A 23,873-nucleotide genomic window follows, 5' to 3' on the forward strand; every position below is an offset into this window, starting at 1 on the left:
ACACCTGGAATATTGTGCCCAGTTCTGAGCCCCTCAGTTCCAGAAGGACAGGGAACTGCTGGAGAGAGTCCAGCGTAGGGCAACAAAGATGATTAAGGGAGTGGAGCATCTCCCGTGTGAGGAAAGGCTGAGGGAGCTGGGGCTCTGGAGCTTGGAGAAGAGGAGACTGAGGAGTGACCTCATTAATGTTTATAAATATGTAAAGGGTGAGTGTCAGGAGGATGGAGCCAGGCTCTTCTCAGTGACAACCAATGGTAGAACAAGGGGCAAGGGGTTCAAACTGGAACGCAAAAGGTTCCACTTAAATTTGAGAAGAAACAACTTCTCAGTGAGGGTGACAGAGCCTGGCCCAGGCTGCCCAGGGGGGTTGTGGAGTCTCCTTCTCTGCAGACATTCCAACCCGCCTGGACACCTTCCTGTGTAACCTCAGCTGGGTGTTCCTGCTCCATGGGGGGATTGGACCGGATGATCTTTTGAGGTCCCTTCCAATCCCTAACGTTCTGTGATTCTGTGAGTGTTTCAAATGAATTTCCACCTGGGAGGTGGAAGAAAATGTTCAGAAATATTAATCCTTCAGATAGGACATAGAAGCAGTTTTAATGTCTTAGCATTTCATAGAGCTTTGGTGAGCGAGGACAGGCAGGTAACATATGAGCTTCAACCAGGTGTGCTGCCAAGAGTGCCAGAGCCATTGAGCCCAGTGGGAACTGGCAAAAACATTGAGACATTTTTCCCTCCTGAATTTAGGATAATTCTGCTCAGTGCAGGGGTTGTGGGAAGCCCTGCTGAAACCCACTTCCCTTCACTGGTGGTGCAGCCACCTTTGGGATGCTTGACTTCCTCCCAGCCCAGCAAAGAACCTCAAGACACAACTTGATTTCTACGGTTCACCATCCTGGTGTCAGGTATCTCAGATTTACTGATTATGAAGTCTTGGTAAAGTGTGTTTTGAGATTTCACACTTGGTTTCTAGAATCTAATGGTTGATTATGCTTCCTGGTTTCCTAGTTCATGTCCTGTTTAATATACACTTGTGCAAAAATGGCTTATTAAGATAACAGCATATATCATGTATAGTGGCATACTAAAAAGTAGTGGAACTTGACTCTTAAATTGATGTGAAAATCCCATTCGTTACCATTGTTTATGGCTTCTAGCTTGAACATAGTTCAGTGGCAGATTAATTTAATGAATTTATAAGCCTCTTTATAGCATCAAAGTTTCATCTGTTTTGCAATGAACTTGTTAGATGAGGTAAACTCATTGTCACCCAGAGCAAGAGTGGCAAGTACACTGAATTTTGGAAAGAAATTACTCTCAACTCCTCAAATTTAACTAGTAAATCAAAGACTATTGCTCTGTATCAGATGTGGATGAAAGATAATGCTATGAGTCAATTTTTGGAAGATCCTAAATTCTGTGGAAGTATGAATGTAGCATATGACTGCTTCATTTTCATTAGAATTCTTATTTTATTCAAACTTTCTTACTTCAACTAAATATTAAAATTGAAGTGATAAAATACCAGAAAAAGTATGAATCACCAAAATTACATGCTAAAGTCTGTTATCTTGACATTTTTCTGAATGAATATTGAAAAGCTTAGCAAAAAAAAAAAGATCTTGAAATTCCTCCATCAGTAATTAGACCCAGACTTTACTTGAAAAAAAAATCCCTTTTACATTTAGTTATGAAAAGCATGTTCTTAATTATACTGATGTTCATTAAAACAAATGCCCTGAAAGACTACTATTTTCAATTCAAAGGCTCTTCAAAAACATCTGAAAATAACCCATAATCTACAATAAATCTATCTTGGAAAAAGATTAGACAGAAAAACATACCACTTCAATGTATATTATATGTGTATATGTACGTTTACATGTGTGTATATGTGTGTTCTTCTTCAGAGCATCAAGAAGTTTGCTTCTGTCTTCTATTTTTTTTCACATGGATAGAAAGTGAAAGAAGGGGTTTAATTTGATGAAATCAAACATTCAATGAAAACAAAGGCATTAGCTCTGAAATAAGACATCGGTTTTGTGAGGCTGTAGATCCTTTGAACTTGGATGACATTGTCTCTGAGGACAAGATGTTTGATGAATTTTAGACTTTAAAGCCTTTAGTAGGAAAAATTACTCCAGAATCTGTTCCTGTAGGACGGGGAAAAAAAACCCTGACTCTTCAAAAGATCAGGAAAAAAAAATTATGTCATTTTCTATTTCCCTTAAATATCTTTCCTTCAGATGCTTATACTGGAAGAGGCTCAACAGCCATGAATGTAGTGGTTTATACTCCTAGAGATCTGAGCATTTGTCTTCTCTGCACAAAACATTGAGGAGACATACAAACATACAACAGCCAACCAACCAACACAAGAAAACAAACAAATCAAGAAAAAACTCAAAACCTTAGAATATAAGGATAAAGGGATCTATGGGTAAGATGGTCTTAAAAACATCTCTCACTATTTTTGATCTATTAATTTAATATAGTGAACATAATGATTTGTGTAAAATTACATTACCCCTGTTGTATGCCAAATCTGTTAGCAACATCTGCTTTGTATTCAGCTTATCTTAATGGCATACACTGAAGAGTTATAATCTTTAAATTTTTTTCATTAAGGTCTTATTTTAGATTTGCAAGCTTGTGCATGAGAGGAGAAGGGCTGGTACCTCCATCACACTATTGCCATTAAAGGTTACAAAAAACCTCACCCTCTTGGCTCTGTGAATAAATGACTAATAAGTGCAAGTTGGTTTTGCAGACCCTCATCCAAGAAAAGAATAAACCAGGATTAAAATGTCTCATAGAGAATATGTTTTTCCCAACAGGCCTAATGTTCATCAGTTTTTTGTTCAGAAGAACTAGCAGGGTGGTGATGACTGAAGCTTGAAATAAAGGTGAACTGATAACACAGGTGAGGGTGTGGACTAAAGGGACTATAATTAATTGAGTATTTATAAATGTTCAGAGGCTGTAGCAGAGGTGGTTCTGTTGATGCTCCTGTCCATGTACATGACCAAGGAGTGGGGGCTGCTACCCGCAGTGCCACAACTAATGTCATTAACTACCTCTCTCCCTCTTTCCTAAATCCAAAATACTCCTAAAAACATTCCTTTAACCCCAAATACCATGTGCCTTTTGAACTGCTAACGCTACACTTTCTCCTATTGTAGAGCTTATCTGGACTAATAGAAATAATGGATCTGAATGGATGCTTTTCACTGCTCAGAAGGTGTAATTCTGGCTGATAAGAATTCAGCATTTTGCTAAACACACCCCCACATCAGTCAAGCGTGGAGATGATGTAAAACATGGCACGAGGCACCTGCTATTGCAGCGTAAAGGTGATTGTTCTGCGATAAACTACATGGGTAACTACGGCATTGGAATATGACAGTGCTGTGCACCTGCTTTAGGAGAGTCCCTGTTAAATCTGGCAGATGTAGAATGAAATGGGGCTCATAACAGCAAGAGTACAAGCATGAACCTGAGGAAACGGAAGGACAGAGTGGTTTTGAGAAACAAGGGAAAAGGAAGTGTATGACTTCAGAGACCACGGTCTATAGAGATCAGAAGGAACTGAAAAACTGGACCAATCTCAAAATCTATAGAATTAAAGCTATCAGTTTTCTATTTTCGCCTGCTTGACGCAAGCTGAAATTAAATCTGTTTGTGAAGATGTGTTGGAGTGGCCTGAGTAAAGACCTCCTTATTTTCTCTAGGTGGCTGCTGTGAAGAAGTCTTCCAAGAAATGCAAACAGTCAACATACCTAATACTCAACGTGGCAGCTCTTAGAAATGCACCACCAGTGCAACTATTTCTTTTTCCTCCTCCAAATCTGGATACCCCTGCTCACCAATAACCAGTAAGATTTGCTGACATCTCCCTGATCATACGATAATGTACAAGAGCAATTGCCTCTCAGCAGGAGGGAGCTGGGGTAGAGGGCAACAGAGTACATGTACAAAAACTAGAAACATCCTAGTATTAAATGGGCAAATAAAATCACAGGAAGCAATTGGACCTGACATACTGAATTACTTAATTCAACTAAATGCTTCAAGTTTTGATAAACTCATTTTTTTTTGTTGTTGTTTCCTAGTCCATTTTAGGCATCATTAGTCTTCCCTGAAAGGTTCTGGACATGAGAGAGGACAAATATCTGTCTGCAGAGGAGTTTTCCTTCCTGCATGTGACTTTCTCTTGTTTTTTATTGACTTCTTTCTTCCGGCATAACTGCCCAAGCAGTTCTGACTCACTCTGCGATGGCAGCGTGGGAGGGAGCAGAGCGAGAGCAGAACCTACCCTGTGGATAAAAGCCGTATTAGCAAGAGACAAGTGATGACTTCAGCAATTCTTATTTCTACTAGATTTGATGGGGGCCACGTTATTTTTGTGAATGCCCCGAGTTGCTGTATGCTTGTGTTTTATCTTTTTGTGAATGTGAGATTTTTTGAGCTGTTTCTTCCTCAAAGGCTGAAGCTAAAGAAGAGAATATCCCAGAACATCTCAGCTTTCTTCTGCGTTCATCCTCAGTGTGTGATTTACAGAGCTTGGTACTTTCCCCACTGTTATTCGCTGTGCAGTTGAAGCTTTTTAATAGAGGTAGAAACAACATTGGCTGGCGTAGAGTATCAGTTTTATATCAAGGATGGCCACTTCACATTTCCTTCACTGTTGAGACATAGACAGTTTTTGGAACATCTCCAGTCAACAAGCTCTTAGTGTGGAGAGTTTTGGTCACACCTGGAGCCAGTGGTGAACACCAAGAAGAGAATGGCTTTGTGGAGGATTTTGCCAGCACCACTTTGTGACAATGACTCAATCACGGGTGCATAGATTAAGATACTGTCACCCAAAATACATGAGTCATTTGTCTTCTTAAGGTCCGTTATTCTGTGGTGTAAAACCACCTTTTTGGCAGTCTGGTATTGTAGCACTTTAAACACTTAGAGGCCTAGCGCTCCAGAAAATGCATTTACACTGCATTTAAAGCTTGCATGTAACTAAATCCTGTCAAGGCAAGTCTTTACATAATGCATCAACATATGCTGGGTTTTTGTCTTTTTCAGTACAGTATAGACATACAATGGGTTGGAGTTGCTTTGCTGTGTTGTTAAATATAGCCACAGGCATAGCTGGCCCTTAAAATAAGTGTCAAAATCTGTAAAACACCTGGGAAACAGAGAGGAAAGGACCAGCTTGGTTTTACATAGAACTTTCTTACCTAATAGTTTTCATTAACATGAGTGTTATTTATTTATTTATTTATTTATTTATTTATTTATTTATTTATTTATTTTTAAACAGTGAAAAATTACATTAGGTGGGCTTGGAAAATAGTGTAAAAATGAAGAAATATGTTATTTCCATAGTTATTAATATTTCTAAATCAAAACCTCATTGTAATGTAAAATGATCTTCATTAGGAAGTAGCTGTCCAGAGGCTTGTGTCCTAAACTTCTCTGCTGCTTTGTAATGTATATCTGTTTTCAAAACCTCAGCAGCTTAGCTATTAAGGGATGTTTTAAAGCAAGACCATTTGTCTCCTAAAATTTGAGTGGGTTTTAGACCTGAAGTCACAGTGCATATGTTCCTTCCATATAGCCAACGTTACACTGCTGGAGAATCTTTCAAGATCTATTTTCTACCACCTGTGACAATTTTTTTAAAAATATCTTTTGCACTTTTAAGACTGGGGTGAGTAAAATGGATTGTTTAGGGGAAAAATCAGCTCAGAGTAAAAGGTTTTGGAAGATGATACCAGAATCTTTCTAATGCATGTTATGGTTGAGAGGCTTGTGTGAGTTTAACTGTTACTGTATATTTACATTGACATTTACATACAAGATCCTACATAATAAGCATTTATTGCCCAATCAGGTAGTATTGGAGACTGCTGTTAACTTGAATATAAATTGGAGCTGTTGCCTGGCTATATGCATGGCCCTCTAGATACGTAAGAATGTGTTTTACTGGGATTAAACATTCAAAGTTCTTACAGCAAAAAAAATAATGGCTACTGAATGGACATCATCTCTCTGAGTAAACAATTGTTGTGAGCAAGAATATGAATTATTGTCCATACAGACGTAATTCTTTGTTCTTTTTAATTTAAATATTTTAAAACCTACTACAGCTGTTAAAGATAGCATTTCTCTGGTGAAGAATGTGGAAAATAATACATTTTTTCTTCATTGTCATGTGGTCTGATAGTTTCCTAGGGTTTTTCCTGGTTAATTGCAAAGGTTTGGAACTTCTTCCATCTTCATGAGTAAAAAATGATTTTCCTCTGGAACCAGCCATTGCATGCACAAGTTGTTCTTGTGCCTGCATGCTCTTCAGGCTTGTATTGTCTATTATGGCTTGATTTACCTGCTGGATTAGATTTGTCACTGGATTTCTCCTATGCAACCTGGACTATGGGCTGCCTGTCAGTCATCTCAACAGAGAATTAGGCAAAAAGAAACAAAAGCCAAGTTTTCTTCCCCATCAGGGGTCTGCTGGTTCAGAACAAGTCCTGGAATCACCCTTCAAGCACCTGATGAAATTTATGATACTTTTTGAACTTACTAGAACTGAGTTGGTAGTTGGTATTCAGCATCCTCAGTCAATAGTGATTTTTAAAACTTCTGGTTTAGCCCTAATGTTCTGTGCTCTCAGTTATGAGATGTGGGAAACTGGATGCTCACCAGCTCGATGACATGTCTCATGAGCAATGACGCCATGAATCACTGAAATAGGGACAAGAAATCTGAGCTTTGGTGATGATGCTCCACCTTTAATTTGCACAGCAAACACACAAAGACCAACCTGTTGAGCAGCAATCTGCTCCAGGTAATATCTATGCAGTTTCTGTTTCCTGTTATTTTTACTTAGATTGAGCGAGCTTTTAGATTTTGCTATTTTTTTTTTTTTTTTCACATCTGAAGTATTTTCAGCCTTCCAGAGATCACACAGGAAGCTTGTGCTGCATAAGTTTAAGCAGTATGCAAAGCTGCCATCCTTTTATAGAATTTTGTCACTACTGACATACTGTCAAATGCAAAGGAAATCAGACCGAATATGCAACTTGACTTGAAATGTTAGGTGTACAGTGAATGACATTTTCATAAAAAATGTCGTGTCCCCAGTAACTCAGCTTTGGACAGGGTAACATAGAGAAGTTCTGCTGCAACATTTTACAAGTTTATGAATGTTTTTTTCACATTGTAATGATGAAGTTCTGTTGTCCACACTGTTTATAAATATTTCCAAATTGTAATAATGCTTTTGATGGTTTTGTTTGAAGAAAATCCTAAGGTTTACATGGCTACAATAGATTTTTCAATTAGTGGTTCTCTAAAATGTATTCTATATGACAAATTTCATTGAAATACATACTGCTTTTAAAAGAGCTAGCAATTAGTGCTGCTGCAGGTTCTTCAAGCGCTAGCAGTTGTTAGTTTACAGGAAAGCATGGTATTGCTTTCTCACTTCCTCACACCTGGCAGAAACACCTCATCGTTATTCATATGCAACATCCAAGTTTTCGTTCCAAAAGTCCACCTTTAAAATTAAAAAAATCCCTAAAATGCAGTGCCTACAAAGAAATGATATTTTAGTTTAGAACAGTAAAGACAAGCTGTCACACTGCTCAATTCAGTCTCCTGTCTGTACATCTGTGATACCTCTTGGCAATGTCGTAAGCTTTTGGGAACAAGGACAGTCCTGGTTCTGGCTTTGTACGGCCTTTAGCATAATCGGATCTTTGGCCATAAAATGAAGGTTGTAGAAGTTCTTACAAAATCAATAATAATAATGTCAGGGTCAGTCTGTAGCCTAACGGCTTTGCCATTCCTTCAGCAGTGCTATATTCCTACATTCCTCCTTTTTCTTTCTGGTATTCTTTAATCCTTGAAGCTCAATGCATGACATACTAAAGCTGTTCTCTACAAGAATTTTCCCGCCTTTTTTGTTTGTTTGTTTGTTTGTTTTTTGCTTTTTGGTTTTTGTTTTTCTGCAATACAAAATGATCTGCCTACAAATCAGTGTTTTTCTTTGCATCCTTGTAAAATTTGTCATGATCCCTTTCCAGGTCTTCCTAAGCTCTACTCCAGCCTCAGCCCTCATTTCTTAACTATCTCTACCTTTCCTCCTAATGTCATTGATTGTCTTTGTATCCAAAATACTTAATTCAGCCTTTGAAAGTATTTAGCTCTTCACTTCAAACTTCTTCCTTTCAACTTAAGAAAAGCCGTCTCAGCATAGGAGATTTACCAGTGTGCTGATAGAAGATGTGCAGCTGAGGATAATTTGCAATTGCCCCATTCACCTGGGCATTTCATGTCCCTCTCTTTTGGTTCCCATATAAGATAGACACGGTCCCAGTTTTCCATAAGGAGAGAAGGAGATGGAGACAAAAAGATCCAGAAAGACCAGGGGAGACAATGGGGACAGACAGGGTGGGTGACAAAGCTTGCTGGATGAGTCCTGCGTGAAAAGGAGGAGGAGATGATGGGAAAGGTTAAACTAGAAGTAAGTACCTGTGGGCTGCACCCTGAAGCCTGTACTGCTGATCCAGGCCAGTGCCTTCTCACTCTTTTCCCACTGACACTAAGCTGCCAACATAATATTCTGCCCAAATCCAACTGGCAAATAACTCCCCTCAAAGACTGGAATGTTCTGCTTGATCCTTCTATAGGGCACTCAATGGACTTGCTGGACATCTGCACAGCTGTAGCACATTTTCTTGAGGAGCTCCAGTGGCAACCCCATCAATAGGGTTTGTACTACTGCTCTGTTAGAACAAATCCTTAAACTTCAGGATGGTCTTGATTTTTCTCAGTTCGTATGGCAGTTCTTTGTTTTATTTTGGAAGACAACGACGACAAATTCCCCCAATTCTGCCAAAGCATCAACAGAGGGCTCTGCAGTCTGACCAGCGCTGTAGCGGTCCTTGCACAACCACCCTGCCCTACAAGGGAACCCCTGCTGCACTGCGGAGATGAGCCCTCGTAAGTCAATCTAGAAATACCAGAAAGATAATATAATTTCTTGCTGAAAAAATAGACCATGAGGGAAGGTGCTGGTGAAGCTGTATGCAAGGAAGGGGCTTTTCTAGAGCCTGAAGGCACAGAGCTGTGTCTGGACCTGCTGGTTCGGTGGGTTCCCCTTCCTGAGAGGGACCGATACGGTAAGAGATGCTGCGGGAAGGGAAGTGAGGCAGCAGCTGTGTGTGCCCAGGCTTCTCCAAGGGCTGCTTCATGGAGAAGTGTTGAAACAGAAAATCAAAGAAACAGAAGCGTTTATCAGGGCGACCTTCACCAGGCAATGGCACAAGTGATTTTCTTTTTTCTTTAGTAGCAAACTCCCTGGCTAGAATTTGCTCTTTTACAAATCTAAAGTCATAGTATGGTAAGTCTCACGTTTACTAAAGCTACGTTTCAAAATAGCAAAGCAGATTTGTTGCAAGCTATTTATTTCAGTACTCAGAGGGTTTGATTGTAGGTAAGAAAAGGGAAGTTGTCTTGAGGCTTAGAATCGTAATTCCTTTCAGCATTTCCTTTTAAACCTCATGTTTACCTTCTGCAAAAACTAACCCTCCTTGTTTGTTGTAATTTTAACACCAGAACTGCTTTCGTACCTTAAAATTTGGCTTTTTTATCCAATGCGGAAGAGTTTTGCATTAGACCTGGGTGTAAGTCTCTAACTGGTAAAATGGTTGGCTTCTGCTGTTGCAGGAAGTGGTTTTATTTTACTTTTTTTTCCTGCTTTCTTTCTGTCTTTACGAGCTGCAGGAGATTAACCCAAATGCTGTCTATAGACATGTGACCTAGATGTTTTCCGTTTTTTGAAATAGTTAACACTGTTGCTGGTTGATGGCAGTTTGAGATGAGACAACGACATCTGTGAGGCTGTAGGTAAGGAGTCTTAAATTCATCTTAATGCAGTTTAGGAAACCTGTTGCTATGATTTTAAAAATAATTATAACTGTATGTATTTGGTATGCATTCAATAGAGATTGTGTTAGTTACTCAATATTTTTTTCTGTTGGTGTTTGAAAGCGATGAGTAGCAACGTAGACAGTACAGATGTGAAATGATGTTTTAAAAGAAAAATTACTATTCAGAATCTGGCAAAACTGTTGCATCCTATGCAAGAGGCAACTGTATCTGACCCAAACCACTAATCACTTCTCATATCTCTGTCAGTACTAACTATTTGTCCCCAAAAGTTAGAGAAGGCTGGTGGCACCGGCTGGGAAAAGAGATCAGGCCACATTTTGCAGTATTTGCTTTTGTTGCATTGCTTGATTAACTGGCTTCCTTGCTGGTGTTGAGATGATTAGTAGCAGTGGATAGTGTAAGACTTAGTGAGTGGTAAGAGTAGTTATCTCGGTGATACTCGATATCACTAATGACTGAAGAGATCGACAGAAGGATCCCTTGCCGTGCTCGGTATCAAAAAGTTTGGTACCACTCTATTATTCATCAGTGGTGCTAATAGGAATAAGACACAGAGTGGCATAAAGAACATTGTACAAACACTATCCTTGGTTTGTCCGTGGGCACTGTGCTGCTCCTCGTGGAGCTGCTCAAGGGAGATGCCATAGTAGCATGTTTTCTGCATGAGGCGGTTTCAATCCAGACTTATTCCTCCTCTGCTTTGGAGTTGGCCAGAAAAAGGTTGTGTCCCCTGGGTTCCTATCTCACTTGAAGCTTTCTATCAGAAAAAATCGCTTTATGTTGTCATCAGTGGCCAAACACTTCTTTCTGGCCTTCAGAGCCTTACAGGGAAATACTAATTTAAGAAGATGTCCAAATAATGCAATATAATGCTTTGTTTGTGGGCCAGAATTAGCAAGATTTGTTTGTTTTGGTGAAGGTTTGTTTTCCTGGTAACATGTAGTTTGCTGCAAACTTTGTGACATGTACTCATGTTTGTAACTGAAAGCCTTATCAGGAACAACTTGTTTTTCTTTTGGAAATATGGGTCAGAGTTGAAAGTTATCACATGTGGCTTGAACCTCATTTGAAACTGTGCATACTAATTGCAGACAGATTTTAGTGTAGCATTGTAAGATTACATTTCAAATTTTCAGTACTTTTTAGAGAAAATAAAGCTGTCCCGCCTGCATACACAAATCAGCACAGACAGGGAAATTGTATAAAAAGAACATGTTCTCTTCCTGGGCTGTGTTTGTAGTGGTTTTTATGTTACTGCTGCAATGTCTTAAGTCGTTTGAAATGCATTTTCCACAGAGCTGTGAGATTTGGTAAAGTAGTTTGAATTCTCAGAGTTATTTTTCTTTATTTTCTCCCTTCCCTACAACTTACCTCTTTGTGTCCAAAGGAAATTCATTTAAAAGCAGCATGTCTTGTTCACTTTACCTCTCAATCCAATTACATCTGTAACGTACATTTGTTCATTTTCTTTTCCAAATAGAGCGAACAGCTGAAGCACTCTCTGTATTTTAAAGCTCCTGCTGTACATTTTTATTGAATTTACAAAAAACCTTTGCCTTTTTGGCAGCATTTGTTGTAGAAACTGCCTTTTGCTTTGATACAAGAGATGCCCTAGTGTGGAAGAGATACTCCTTCTTCTTCTGACCAAGCATGTGTGTGTGGCCCCTTGGTGGCCCCTCTCACCAGGGCTGGGATGATCAGGGCAGCAAAGGAGAGATCTGTATCAGACCACGATCTCGGGCATGTTCCTCCTCACATGGAGTGAGGCAGGAACCACAAACTAAAATGGTGACAGAGACACAGTTTGATTCTTCTCCCAATTGAGTGGTGCACTGAAACAGCTGGAAATGGCTCTGGTTTGGATTTCTGTACTTCTGGCCCCAGAAGTTATCACTTCTTTGCAGTGATGAGTTTCAGACCAGGCTCTAAAAAGTAACATCCCACACAAGTGGGACGGGGCAGCCATCGTGGTCTCTAGTGCAGTGGTGGGGATGGCTTTTGCTGTGCTGCTTGGTTCTCCGCTAAGCAGTCCCACAGACTTTTACCAATGGGAACTGTGGTATCATGGCCTGTTTCTACTGAGTCACATGGGGCTTGGTGCATCATAGGCAGCATCTTATGAATTTTTGGGGGCTCACAACGTGTAATTCTATTAGTTGCCTATTTTGCTTAACATTTTTATTTTGTTTGAGATGCCTCTGCTGTGTCAGCTCAAACAGTGTGAGCGGCTAGCAATTTAATGAGCTGTTAAAACAAAAAACTGACAAAACAAAGCATCATCTGAGCTCTAGCTAAAGTCTCTATGTTTCATTTTTCTCCTAAGTAAGACTTCCACATGGATGCATCAAACCTATTTCTTAGTGCTACAAAGATGCTGCATACCATCTGTATGAAGATGCTTTGATAGTTTTCCTGGTTTCATTTGTTGATAGCATTAGTCCTGAAGAAAATGAATGGTATAAAATTTTGGCCCAGCTTTTGACTGTGCATCTTGATAATTCAAGTACCATTCAGAGCAAAACAACAGATTTCTTTACCTGGTTACACAACCTGCACAAAACTGTCCCTTCTTCCACCCTCTGGTGGCTTCCAACAGCTTTTGACAGCATCAAAATAATTGCTATAATTTCCTCTTAGTTTTAGATGAGGCTGAAGGCCCTGCTGTCCTCAGCTCGCTCACAACACATTTGGGTGTGCATTTGGGTACCTGAGAACTTGGTGTAGGTCAGGAGACATTGGTGTTACCTACTTTTGAAACCTTCTTGTAAGGTTGTTCTCTTTCTACGATTAATTTCGCTGATGACTCTCTTACTGACATCTGAAGGACAGAGGTGGTTGTTCTTTTGCTATGATGGATGTCAAGACTGTGCCTTCACGCACTTTGCATGCCTCTATCAGTCTTCCTTGCTTTGCGAAATACTATAAAAAGGTTGTTTTGGAGACTGACTACAAAACAAACACTGCTAGCTCCTCATTTGCACATGGACTTCCTCAATCCAGATCTATTTTCATCATAAGAGTGAGAGCTCTTATTGCAGAGTCTGTGGACTCCTATCATCTTTATTATAACTTGAAGAACTTTTGCACAGAAACTTCTCGGTCGGCTGCAATAGGAGCAATAGAAATGGTTTGGGATTTTTATTTTTAAGAAGGTTGACTGAATGAGAAAAGCAGACAATTATTTTCGGGGGATGGGTGTTTCAAATTGACCATGGGGAAAATCTACTCATGCTAGAGCTCAGTCTGTGGACACAGCCAGATCATTCTGGAACAGATTTTTGGTGCATTATTGGTTCATGCTGAAGTCACCCAGAAGTGTCGAGGTCTGGCATGTGTAAAAGTGAGGCCTGTTTGCCAGAAACTAATAGCATAAAATTCATTCATGCTTGAAAATTTTGGTTTTTTTCTCTCAATTTCTCTATATTTTCGTTCGCTTTACTTAGCGTGAGAAATACCTGTTTTGGTAATTAAGTAGGAAAGATATCGAAGGATTATTTAACAGATATCAGTATTCTCCAAATTAGCTTCTAAACTTCTGGGGTTATGCGGAAGTCACATAGTAAAATACTAACTCAGTGCACAGATACCTACTGAAACATTTCTTCAATAAATTAAGCAAGTTTGATATTGCCATGGTTAGTTGTTAATGGTCATTTAAGAGACAATACAACGCTTCCTGATATTTGAGATTGACAGGTGTTAAATCGTTCACTTGTAGTTAAGCTGGGTATTGTGGGTTTGTACTGTGCTTTTCATGAATACTCCTTCCAAAGCCTGTGCCTGATATACTAAACAGGTGCAGTCCTCAAGCAAATGAACTTAAAGTGACTTCTGATTCCTCCAAGACATCCATCAGTTTTCAGTACAACTGCAACAAGTTAAGAGCACGGGGGTGGAGAAAGGGAGGAAGGAAAAACAGAAGTGAATGTGGCTTAGAGCTGAAGGGATGTGCTTTGAGTATGTACTTGCTCTTTATTTCTTATTTCTTTTCCTGCCACACCCTGAGCAAAGCCACCACTGTGTTTGGTGCTGAATCAGATACCGAAGCTCCTCCTAGGCAAGGCACTGTGCTTAGCACCTGGACTTGTTTGTCTGCTGCTCAGGATGTTACTAAACTCTCTTCCTTTGTGGGTGAGGAGGGAAATGACACAGAATTTTTGTGAAGACAACTGAAGTTCTGGAGTTCTCTCTCCAAGAGAGTCACCTCCATGGCTGGTGGGTTCATCACCAGCCTACTGGCTCTCAGGATGGTCTCAGCATTTCTGGTGTTGTCTGCTGCAGCTGTGCCCAGATGTGTCCTTAGGATGGTGGATTTGGAGGAACTGAGCAGGCCGTGGTGGTGGAGCGGACCCAATGCTGGCAGCAAGTACCACTGCTTGGGGTATCCCCAGCCCACATGGTGATGCTCACCCGTAACACCATGAACATCCACAGCAAGTGCCAAGAGAAGCCTTCCTGGGCTCTCTCAGACAAAATGCATTTCTAGTAAATGGCTTTGTACTCAAATGAATAAATATTTTCCACTAGGAAGTCATTACATCAGACTTTCCAGCTGGCCGAGTTGCTCTGACACGTGCTGCTTTTTGTACTTTGGGCTGAGTAGTGCTGAGCCTTGATCTGGAAAGATAATGTTTCTATTATCAGCAGTACATTGAATGCTTGGTTACTTTATTAGCCAAAAAAATCCCCAAAAAAACGAAGTATAGCAACCAGTAACAATGAGTAAACAAATTCATGTGATGATTTTCGGTCTAGGAGGTGGCACTAATCCATCTGCTCTTCTTGGAGTGGCGAAGGAAGCGGAAACAGCTCCAGTAAAAGCATCTCATTTCCTCCTCATTCATTAATGCCTAAGTCCTGGTAAAGCCAAGGAGTATCTCCAGGCTTAGCAGAGGTTTAGAGAAACTGGCCTCTTCAAACCATTTTGGAATTTCCTTTGGACAGTCTAGCACTGGTTCTGGATTATTATGTATTTATACTGACCTGAGATGTTCAGAATTGCTGCACAGATATTTTAACTAGAAAACTTTTCTAGTTTTAATTTTCAGCTAACGTTTAAATCTTTTTGTAAAATCTTTCCTGGAGTGTGAAGAGAGGAAATCTATTAAAATGTGGAGCAAAAATTGCATAAAATAAAAGAATGAAAAAATTAAATGCAGAGATTTCTTACCAGACTTACATCATGCACCAATATACAGACGTTAGGAAATAGTGTTGATACACTGGAAGGACATTTCAACCCAAGTACTTAGGACTGCAAGGTCTCACTTGAGCTGAGTGCAGCAATTTCACCCATCAAGGGATTTGAGGAGTCCATCATACCACCTGTTACCTCGCTACCTCAAAAACCCACAGCCGACGGCAGAGGTAATGCTTGTTGAGTATTTTTGCTCTTAATGATGTTGAGGGCAGATGAATGGCTGCCACTCTTCTCACTATGACTGCTGATGTTCGCAGGTGGATCCGGTACCATGGCAGTCCTGCTGTTGCTGCTGACTTTGCTCCTACCAAATGCAGCATGTCTGTGGTGGGACAGGTGGTACAGGTGGGCTCTGGTCTCCCAACCTGCAGAAAGCATGTGTACAAGGTTTCTGGAGTTATCCTCAACCAGCCTAGTGAAACAAAGTTTTCATCGGTCCTTCACAAAACAGTGTGCATTTGTGGTAATAATTTTAGATATAATTAACAGAGCCTATGCTCAAACTTCTTGCATAATCAAAGAAATTACAATTTTGACACCACAACACCCTTGGTATTTCCCTTTTGCTGAAAGCAGACATCTTAGCTGCAAACTGTGATATCAGATAGAATCACATAAAACAAACGCCTTTGTCTTCTCTCCGCTTTGCCTCGTGGTGCTGAGGAGCAGCACGGTGGGGCAGGTTCTCCTACTGGCTTATGCTCCGCTCTGGGCCACAACAGAGGTGGCTGGTGAGGAAAGTAAGCCAGGGGCCCCACAAAATGCAGAACAGGGGCTTGCTCGATGCAAGCCACAAAGAATTTCCCCATCTAGTTCCTGCTGTAACTTAAAAGTTTTCTCCTAAAACTGTAGGTGCCGGCTCTGCTGCATTTCACAGCAGCGTCGCTTACAAGAGCAGCTCTGGTAGCTCTGCAAAGGAAAGTGGGGATGGCGTGTAGGAACAGATTAAAAGCGTCTGGACTTTTTTTTTTCCCTCATTCAGATGGGAAGTGGGAGCAGTGAGAAGTAAGGGAGCAGCTGCAGGATCACAGCACAGAAACTGCTGCAGATTTATATGGAGGAAGATTGAGAGAGGGTAGGAGGGACTGTTTCATATGCACAGCACAGGGAACCAAACATTATCCTAGGGAATTGGGAGGGAGGGGGTCTTGCTGTCCAAATAAGGGACAAGCCTCTTGTAGACACTACTGAGGCGAGTAGTGTCAGAAAGAAATAGTTTTATTATAGGCTTATTTTATCTTTTGCTTTGTTTTCAAAGTCTGAGAAGTTTTAAAGCCTTTCCTATTCAATAATCTCAGCACCTCATTCTGACAGACATGTCTTCTGTAGGATGATGCATACATGGAACCACAAAATGGATTAAGACATGGGAAATGTGCGTTTAAAGTACTAAGTTGAGGGAATATAAGATACTCTTCAGAAGTTAAAACAACTGCCACTGCTTCACCAAAAGCTTAAGAGAGCTCTAGAAGGCATTTTTTCTAGTGAAGGGGATGCTGCTGCTGCAGGAACTAAGGACCAGGAGGCAAACCAAGTCATGACTTAAAACTGCTCCAAGTGTTCAGTAGTGCATAACTGATTTAGAGGTAGAGTGCAATAAAACTAGTGTACAGTCTTACTCATTGATGAATGTGAAGTGTTTCCTCCATTGTGGATCAGTCAGTGGAGCACCTGCATGTACATGAATGTGCTGAAGGTCACCAATGTGCTCTGACATCCTACCCAAGCTGGCCCTGTGATAGTTTGTTTTTACAGCCGCAGTCAAATTGAAACCAAAATTTCTGTTGGTAAAGCTCTCAAATTTAGAGCTTATAGGGAGTTTGCTTCTTTGTCTATTTGCACCAAGCTTTCAGGTGTTTAAAAATATTTTTCTAATACATCAGCTTGTCTTGTGGTACTAACTCTTCCACTTTTCCAGAGAGTTTGGGCTGTTCCAAAATTACCATCACCACATGTCTAGTTCAGGTAAGCATGTAAATTTTGGATGAATATCTGAATCTCTGTGAGAAGTTCTGCAAAACTGAGCTGGAAGTATTTCAAGCAGTCTTACTTTGAAGCTTCTGTCACTTCTGCTTGTATCTGTAAATACTGCAAGAATAACCTTTCCCATAGTATCTCATCACTTCAGATCTGGCAACATTAAAAGTAACAACACTTTTCTGAACATTTAGGCTATAGGAACAGATTTCTTTCAAGCACCAGAGAAAATTTGTGATTCTTATGTGATCTTCCTAGAGAAAACATTGGATTCTTTTTATACAGAATTAGACAGCTTTAAACTAAAAAGCTAATATGCGACAGGTATCATATGCAGGTGTAAAATGAATTTACAGGTGGTCAGTCTTACCTGTGGTGGCTGGAAAACATGAATCTGATCTGTACTTACTTACAGTATGTAAATGTATAGCAGAAAGGAAGGAGGTGGAAGGAAATTATCTTTTCTTCACCTGGGTAGGTGAGGGTAGGACAGGAATAACGAAGCCCCTGTAGAACTCCTTGGGTTTTATTTGGTGTTAAATCAATCAAATTGTTATGAACTTTTTTGATGCTGGGAACTACTTGCTGTCATTGGTCTAATGACTAAACCATACTCATTCTGCTACTCGGTGTTGTAGGATGCATTAGAAGTGTTACATATTGGATGATATTCACAGTTTGTTTTGTTTTGTTTTTTTTTAAATTCTGTGTATATATATATATATATATATATTTATATATATGACCAATATTCATCATTTGAAAGACTGTAGTCTAGCTTGCACACATGGAAAATGGAGGCAGGTGTTGCAGATCAGATGCACTTCAGAAAGAAAAAGAATGTGCTGCCAGCAGGAAGACCTAGAAGTAGCAATTCTCCCAGGCATGTTCTTTTATATATTCAACTGAATTTCTACTATGGACAACTGTTCCTAGAATACATGCAGGCCAAACGGTACACAAAGGATACTTTTAGCTTCAAGGTCTACTTGAAACCGAGATATTAAATTGGCATAGGAGGTGAAAATAGATTCCATTATGCTATTCCATATGATATATTTGGACAGACACACTTTTGAAACAACTGTTATCTCTGCTGAGACCTTCATTTGTAATATATCTGAGAAACTTAAGTAATGCAAGAAGAGACATGACCATATGCAGTCACATGTTGATTGGAAGAAGCTCTTTTACCTGGATGAATGTGTTTTTATTTCCAGAAATATCCTAGGGGTATTTCCTAGCAAGCTTTTATTTGTGCAGGGAAGTCCTGTAGACAGCAGACCATGGGGGATTACAGGATTAGAGTTGGATCTGTGGTCATTAAATATGGATGTGAAGAGTTCATAATTGTATATGTCCAACTTTGGAATAGTAACTGCCTCCCATTCTCCTCTCTTTCTAATTTTCACACCATTTCTACCCAGATAGGAAAGCATTTCCAGAGATAGCATATCTCTGCTCTATAGGGTACCAGTAGCTTTTCCAGATCCCTGTTTTTCTTTGCCATCTGATCCTGCTATTTTTAAAGGTTTTTGTGTTGCAGGGAACAGACCCCGGGGCTGTTCTACAAAATTTCAGAATGATACAAAGGAGAACCTTAGCTCATGGATAACCACTGCCCAGCTCTTCAAATCTTCTGTCTTCATGTCTCTCTTTAACCAATCCTTCAGACAAATCGAGCAATAGTTTGTAAAGGTTAATACTATTTCCACTGAAACTGTATATTTAGTTAAGATGTTTTTCTGCCATCTGCTAGAAAGTGGGACCCTATCATCCTTTTATTCTTTTATTTTATCTTTTAAATTTTTAATTGTGTTTAGTGCTATTACTAGTTGAAAAAATAGAAAAGAATACACTACAGTCAATCTTCATAGCAATAAGCTATGAAGCATGTTTTTAGCACTGCGGTAGATGCACAGGAAATCACCCAAGTATTAAACTGTAGTAGTCAGTAAGATATTGTGTGGTGTAGACTCAGCACCCATGTGAGTCTGTGTAAATTACAGTTGCCTGAAGAACTCTGCGGGCCATTTCTGCATTTATTTGCAGACAGTTCAAATACTAGGCTAGAAAAGAGTGACTACAAAGTCAGCAATTAGACGGATGAGGTAAGATGACGTCCATGATACTTGATTAGTGTGTTGTCTGTTCTGAGAGGCGCCATCGAAAGTCTAATATGGCTGCAACAGGTAAAAAAATTAAAAGGGGGTGTGATAATTAAGGCTGATGAGCGTGGCTCTTGTAGGACTTAGGATGTATCAACTAAGTCAGTGATATTTACTGGTGACATTGTGACTTTGGTTGATAAAGGAAAATCTGCTGTTGAGTTTAGGACATTTAACATTTTACAGCAGGCTGAGCTTGGCACAAAATTCTGTTTTATTGTCTATATGATATAAAAGGATAAAACTGGAGTAAAGATCCAGGCAGTGGTGATGTAGTGTCATTTCTGATCTCCTGCTTTGACTAGAAATATGACTGACGGTTGAAATTAATGCTTCTTCCTAAGTATAAATTATTCCAGGCTGGATGACATCTTTCTGAAAAGGAAAAGGCATAGGAATGTTACAGCTGCTTTGTATTCGCATTACAATGGATTTCTCTGTTTTTCTAGTACTCAGATAATCTGGCTTCAGGACTCTTCTGGGCACCAGCCCAGGACACCATATCCCTCAGCAGCCTTTGCTGTTCGTGTCCATGCCCTGGGTGCAGATGTGTGACGTGTCGGCTGTGAGAGCAGCACCGTGGGGACGGTTAAAAAAAATACAGGCAGAGTACAGTGCAGATAAGAATAATTGAAAAAAGCCATGTGGCAGTTTACTTGTTATCCCCTCTCTTTACCTATAGTTTTTTCCTCAGTCCCTCTTTATTTCCATCGGTTATATGTTTAAGCACTTACTGCCCCTGTGCTGTGCTTCAGCAGAGATAACAAACACTGCAACAAAGGCCAAGAGCAAAACCCAACAGCAGAAATATTTACGTAGGTGTGTTGATTTTAAACACTTTTTTTTTCTTCACAGACACAGCAATATGTTTTCTCCTTTACAAGAATGTTCTGACTCACCACGTGTGTGGCATTAGCTTGGTTTTTCATTTGTTAACTCTTCACTTCCTCTTCCATTTTTATGGTTCTTCAGGCTCACAGATCAAGTGTTACTGGTGAATCTAGTGCTGAGTTTTATTCTTCTCTAATATTGTTGTATTAGGTTTTAGTGGATCCTCTTTATGTGCAGTATGCTCTTTAGCAAAATGGAATTAGTGAATATAACACGATGTGCTTTAATTTTGCAGTGTTTTCACACTACTATGTTGAGCACTTTCATGTTCATTATGCTTCTGACTTGATAGTGGTGCATATGTCACCAAGAGTGAAGTTGGTGGAAATGAAAAGCTTTCTTTTTGATAAATAGCAAAAATAAATATAAAACATTTAAATCTCATTATCCTGAATAAAAAATGCAATCAATTATATTAATAATGGATAGATGCTTTTCCTTTTTTTGGATAAAAGTACTTGTTACAACTGCTTGGTGCAAGTTGCTAATGAATTAACATTTTTATCCTGTCACTGTATGTAGCTGTAGGAGACATAAGCATGGCTCAAGTCAAAATTTAGGAATACAGCTATTCTCTTGTTTCTTGAAGAACTAACTCCTTGCTTTGTAGCAAACCTACATGCTAACTTTTCTGGTACTGTATCAAAACTCATGAAATAAAGCTCTTGGGTAATACTGGTCAGTCTGCTCAGTATTTGATCACTTTCTGGACAAAGCAACATGCCAATATGGATTAAAAACCTGATAAATGGAATATGAAACATCCTCTAGCTCCATCAGCTGCTGTAGGAGGGAATACTTACTGACTGTCATTGTGAGACAGAAACCATAATCAAGCTACCAAAGATATAAGAATGGCAGTGAGATGAACAGTTTACTTTCTGAATTCTTTCAAAAAGCTAAGAAGTATATATATATATATTTTTTTTTTCATGGAAATTATAAATAGCAAAAAGAAGTGATTGTTATGTTTTGTTTTTTATTGGGAAGTTAAAAATGTTACTTTGTTTCCTTTATCATCTCCTTTTTCTCTTTGAAGAGAAAAGGCAGAAAATAATTTTTCCCTGTCAAAGGAAAACGAGAGATAAGTATTTCTGCTGTTATCAAACATCAAGGTTTTGTGAAAGCACTGTTTTTAAAAGGCAGAAAATGTTCTTAAAAATAGTTTTGCCAAGCCCCAGCACTTCGTGAGGAAGCCCAAGATCCGATCTCTGCAGTTTGTTCTGTTACTCTTTTAACTTGGGCCTGATTCTCAGAAACAGGATGGCTTTCCTCTCTCTGTGGATTTGCATCCGAAATAACCTTTCCATTTCTCACCTTCATAATACTCATTACTTCAACATCACATGTTTGAAAGTGGACTATGTAGAAATCAGGGTTTTAGGATCTCAACCCTTGATCTGCCAGACATGTCAAATGCCACTTGATTATTTAGCAGCCACCTCACACCTGTAGCTGGTGCCCGAGCTCTGGCATCAGTTCAACTCGATTCACCACAGTGATGCTGTGCTGCTTGCTGGAGCAGGTTTGTCTCCTCTCCGAGCATCCCAAAGTCATGGACCGATTTGTGGGAAAAATGACTGCAAACGTTGACCCACTTAGGCTGCAAATTTCATTTAAAGTATGAACCACTTTTTCCTTCAGTGAGAGCTTTTGAACTCCAGAGGGTGTCTCCAAAAGTGGCTCTCCGTGTAGGACTGAATTGATTTTGCTGTCCCAGAGAGAAACATTGTTTTGTCCCTTCAGCTCAGGGGTGTTTCTTCCCCCATAAGTAAGATGATCTACCCACTCTCCAGAAATTATTCTCCTTTCTCATATCCACTGTAACCATTTATCCCCACTCTATGAATTAGTTTTCCCTTCCTGTATCATCCATCCAATCTCATGTCAAGAATTTTTCTTGTAACCACATCGTTCCCTGACTTTTCCCACCCTTATCCAACCGGCAGCTTCTGTTCCACAATGCCCCAAAACAGGTACATCCAAGAGGATTTTTCAGGGTGTTCCCCTTTCCCCCTTCTTGTAGCTCAACGCCTTACAATTGTGCTGCACCTTTGGTCCGGGAACCCCATAAACAACGAGAAGGGGAGGGGCGGCTGGAAAGTCTATCTTGGTTTAATGCCTTTCTCCAGCAAATCAACCATAGGAGGTTTCAAAACTGAAATTTATATCCAGATGCTAACTATTTGCCAAAAGGCAAATTAGCTAATTATATAATGAACACGGCGTGCCTCACAAGCAGTTGCACAGGGCTTGGCAGCTCTGCCTTCCAAAGTAAGGGAAATGAATTCCCCTGCAAAACCAACCCAAACTTGGCCCTGATGCTGCCAATAACAGTTTGGAAGCACCAAATCATAAAAGCATCAGATACAATCCTTTTTCTGTTAATATTTCATATGTTTCCTGACTGTCTCCCCCTCTGCTGTTTTTTAAAAGTTTAAGACAATAATTAAAAACAAAGAAAAAAAGAGGGCAGGGTATAAGTATTACAAAATTCTTGCAAAATCAAATGCGAGGCCGATACGTTTGTGGAGCTCATATTCAGGGTGCCATCTACTGGCATGTACGGCTGATAACGCTGTCAGGAATCTTAATGGATTATGTGCAGAAAAGGATTTCTACCTGGAAATTCTAAGGGAGCAACTTTTGTGACTTGTTCTTTCCCTTCATATTCTGCAGGATCTCACCATCCTCTGCACTAAGACAAATAAAATCTGATGTTGCGAATGTTGAAGTTTGGGGTTTTTTTTCTTTTATGGTGGTTCCTGTAATTTTGCCTTAGAAAGTCTCCTTGTAATACTCTGATATGTGTGAATTAGTTCCAGTTTTTGGGCAAATTAACAAACGTTCAAAGCTATTACAATAAAAATTTCCAGAAGTCTTTGGAGACTTGTCATTTACTGACTTATTCCTACTTGAGATCCAGGGCATGGCTTTGTCATACCATTAAACTTTTTTAAACCACGTCATGTGCTGACAACACCAGACAGACACTACCTGATTAAAACTCCCGGGAAGAGATATTTCAGAGTTTTATAGGTGGGAGATTTCAGAAGAAAATGTGAGAGATGTTCTCCAGCCAAACATTGGATCGGTGACAGAGCCAGTGTTGCTCTCGTCTCTCGAGTCTGATCAGCTCTCCAGCCTGGAGCCTACTGAAAATCTGTTGAGAAGCAATTTTGACTTGATACCAACATGGAATACAAAATGGTTTGACTCTCCAAGTTTAGAAGGAGGAAAAAAATCATTTCCTCCTTAGAGCTGCTGCAGACCTTACTGCCAAAATGGCAAAGCGTCCCCGAGACATGGGTTTTAGCGGCAACTACTGCTGAGGGTGATGAGGGGTATTTTGGGGGAAAAAATATTCAAACTCACTGAAAATATTCAAAAGCCTTCTGGACATGGTCCTGGGCAACCACCTCTAGGTGGTCCTGCTTGAGCAGGGGGTTTAAACCAGGTGATCTCTAGAGATCTCTTCCAACCTCAGCCACGCTGTGACTACATGACTTCTTGTTATTATTCTCTACATCTAAGGCAGTTTCCCATAACACATTGATTTATCAGGGCCAGGAGAGGGTGAAACTACAAGAGCTGTGTCCTTCCACCAGCACAATGGCTGCGGTCCTGCCCAGAGATATACAGTAAGGCTTCTCACCTCCCTCTCCCACCTTCACACTGGT

The 23,873-nt window shown here is 39.9% G+C and overlaps 1 protein-coding gene across 2 annotated transcripts in view; it reads left to right on the forward strand.

The window, feature by feature from the left end:
- Positions 1–9,295: 9,295 nt before the first annotated feature.
- The window catches only part of ARHGAP15 (Rho GTPase activating protein 15), a 323,931-nt gene continuing 309,353 nt past the window's right edge, over positions 9,296–23,873 (forward strand). Inside the window, exons 1-2 of one of the 2 annotated variants that reach the window (XM_082056895.1) lie at positions 9,296–9,406; positions 9,852–9,912. The gene's annotated coding sequence lies outside the window, so the exon portion shown is untranslated. Of the gene's footprint in view, positions 9,407–9,622; positions 9,690–9,851; positions 9,913–23,873 lie in introns of those variants that run through there. The other variant, XM_082056894.1, reaches the window with a different exon arrangement.

This window comes from Streptopelia decaocto (genome assembly GCF_964273445.1).
Source record: "Streptopelia decaocto genome assembly, chromosome: 6".
In the NCBI taxonomy this organism is placed as follows: Eukaryota; Metazoa; Chordata; class Aves; order Columbiformes; family Columbidae; genus Streptopelia; species Streptopelia decaocto.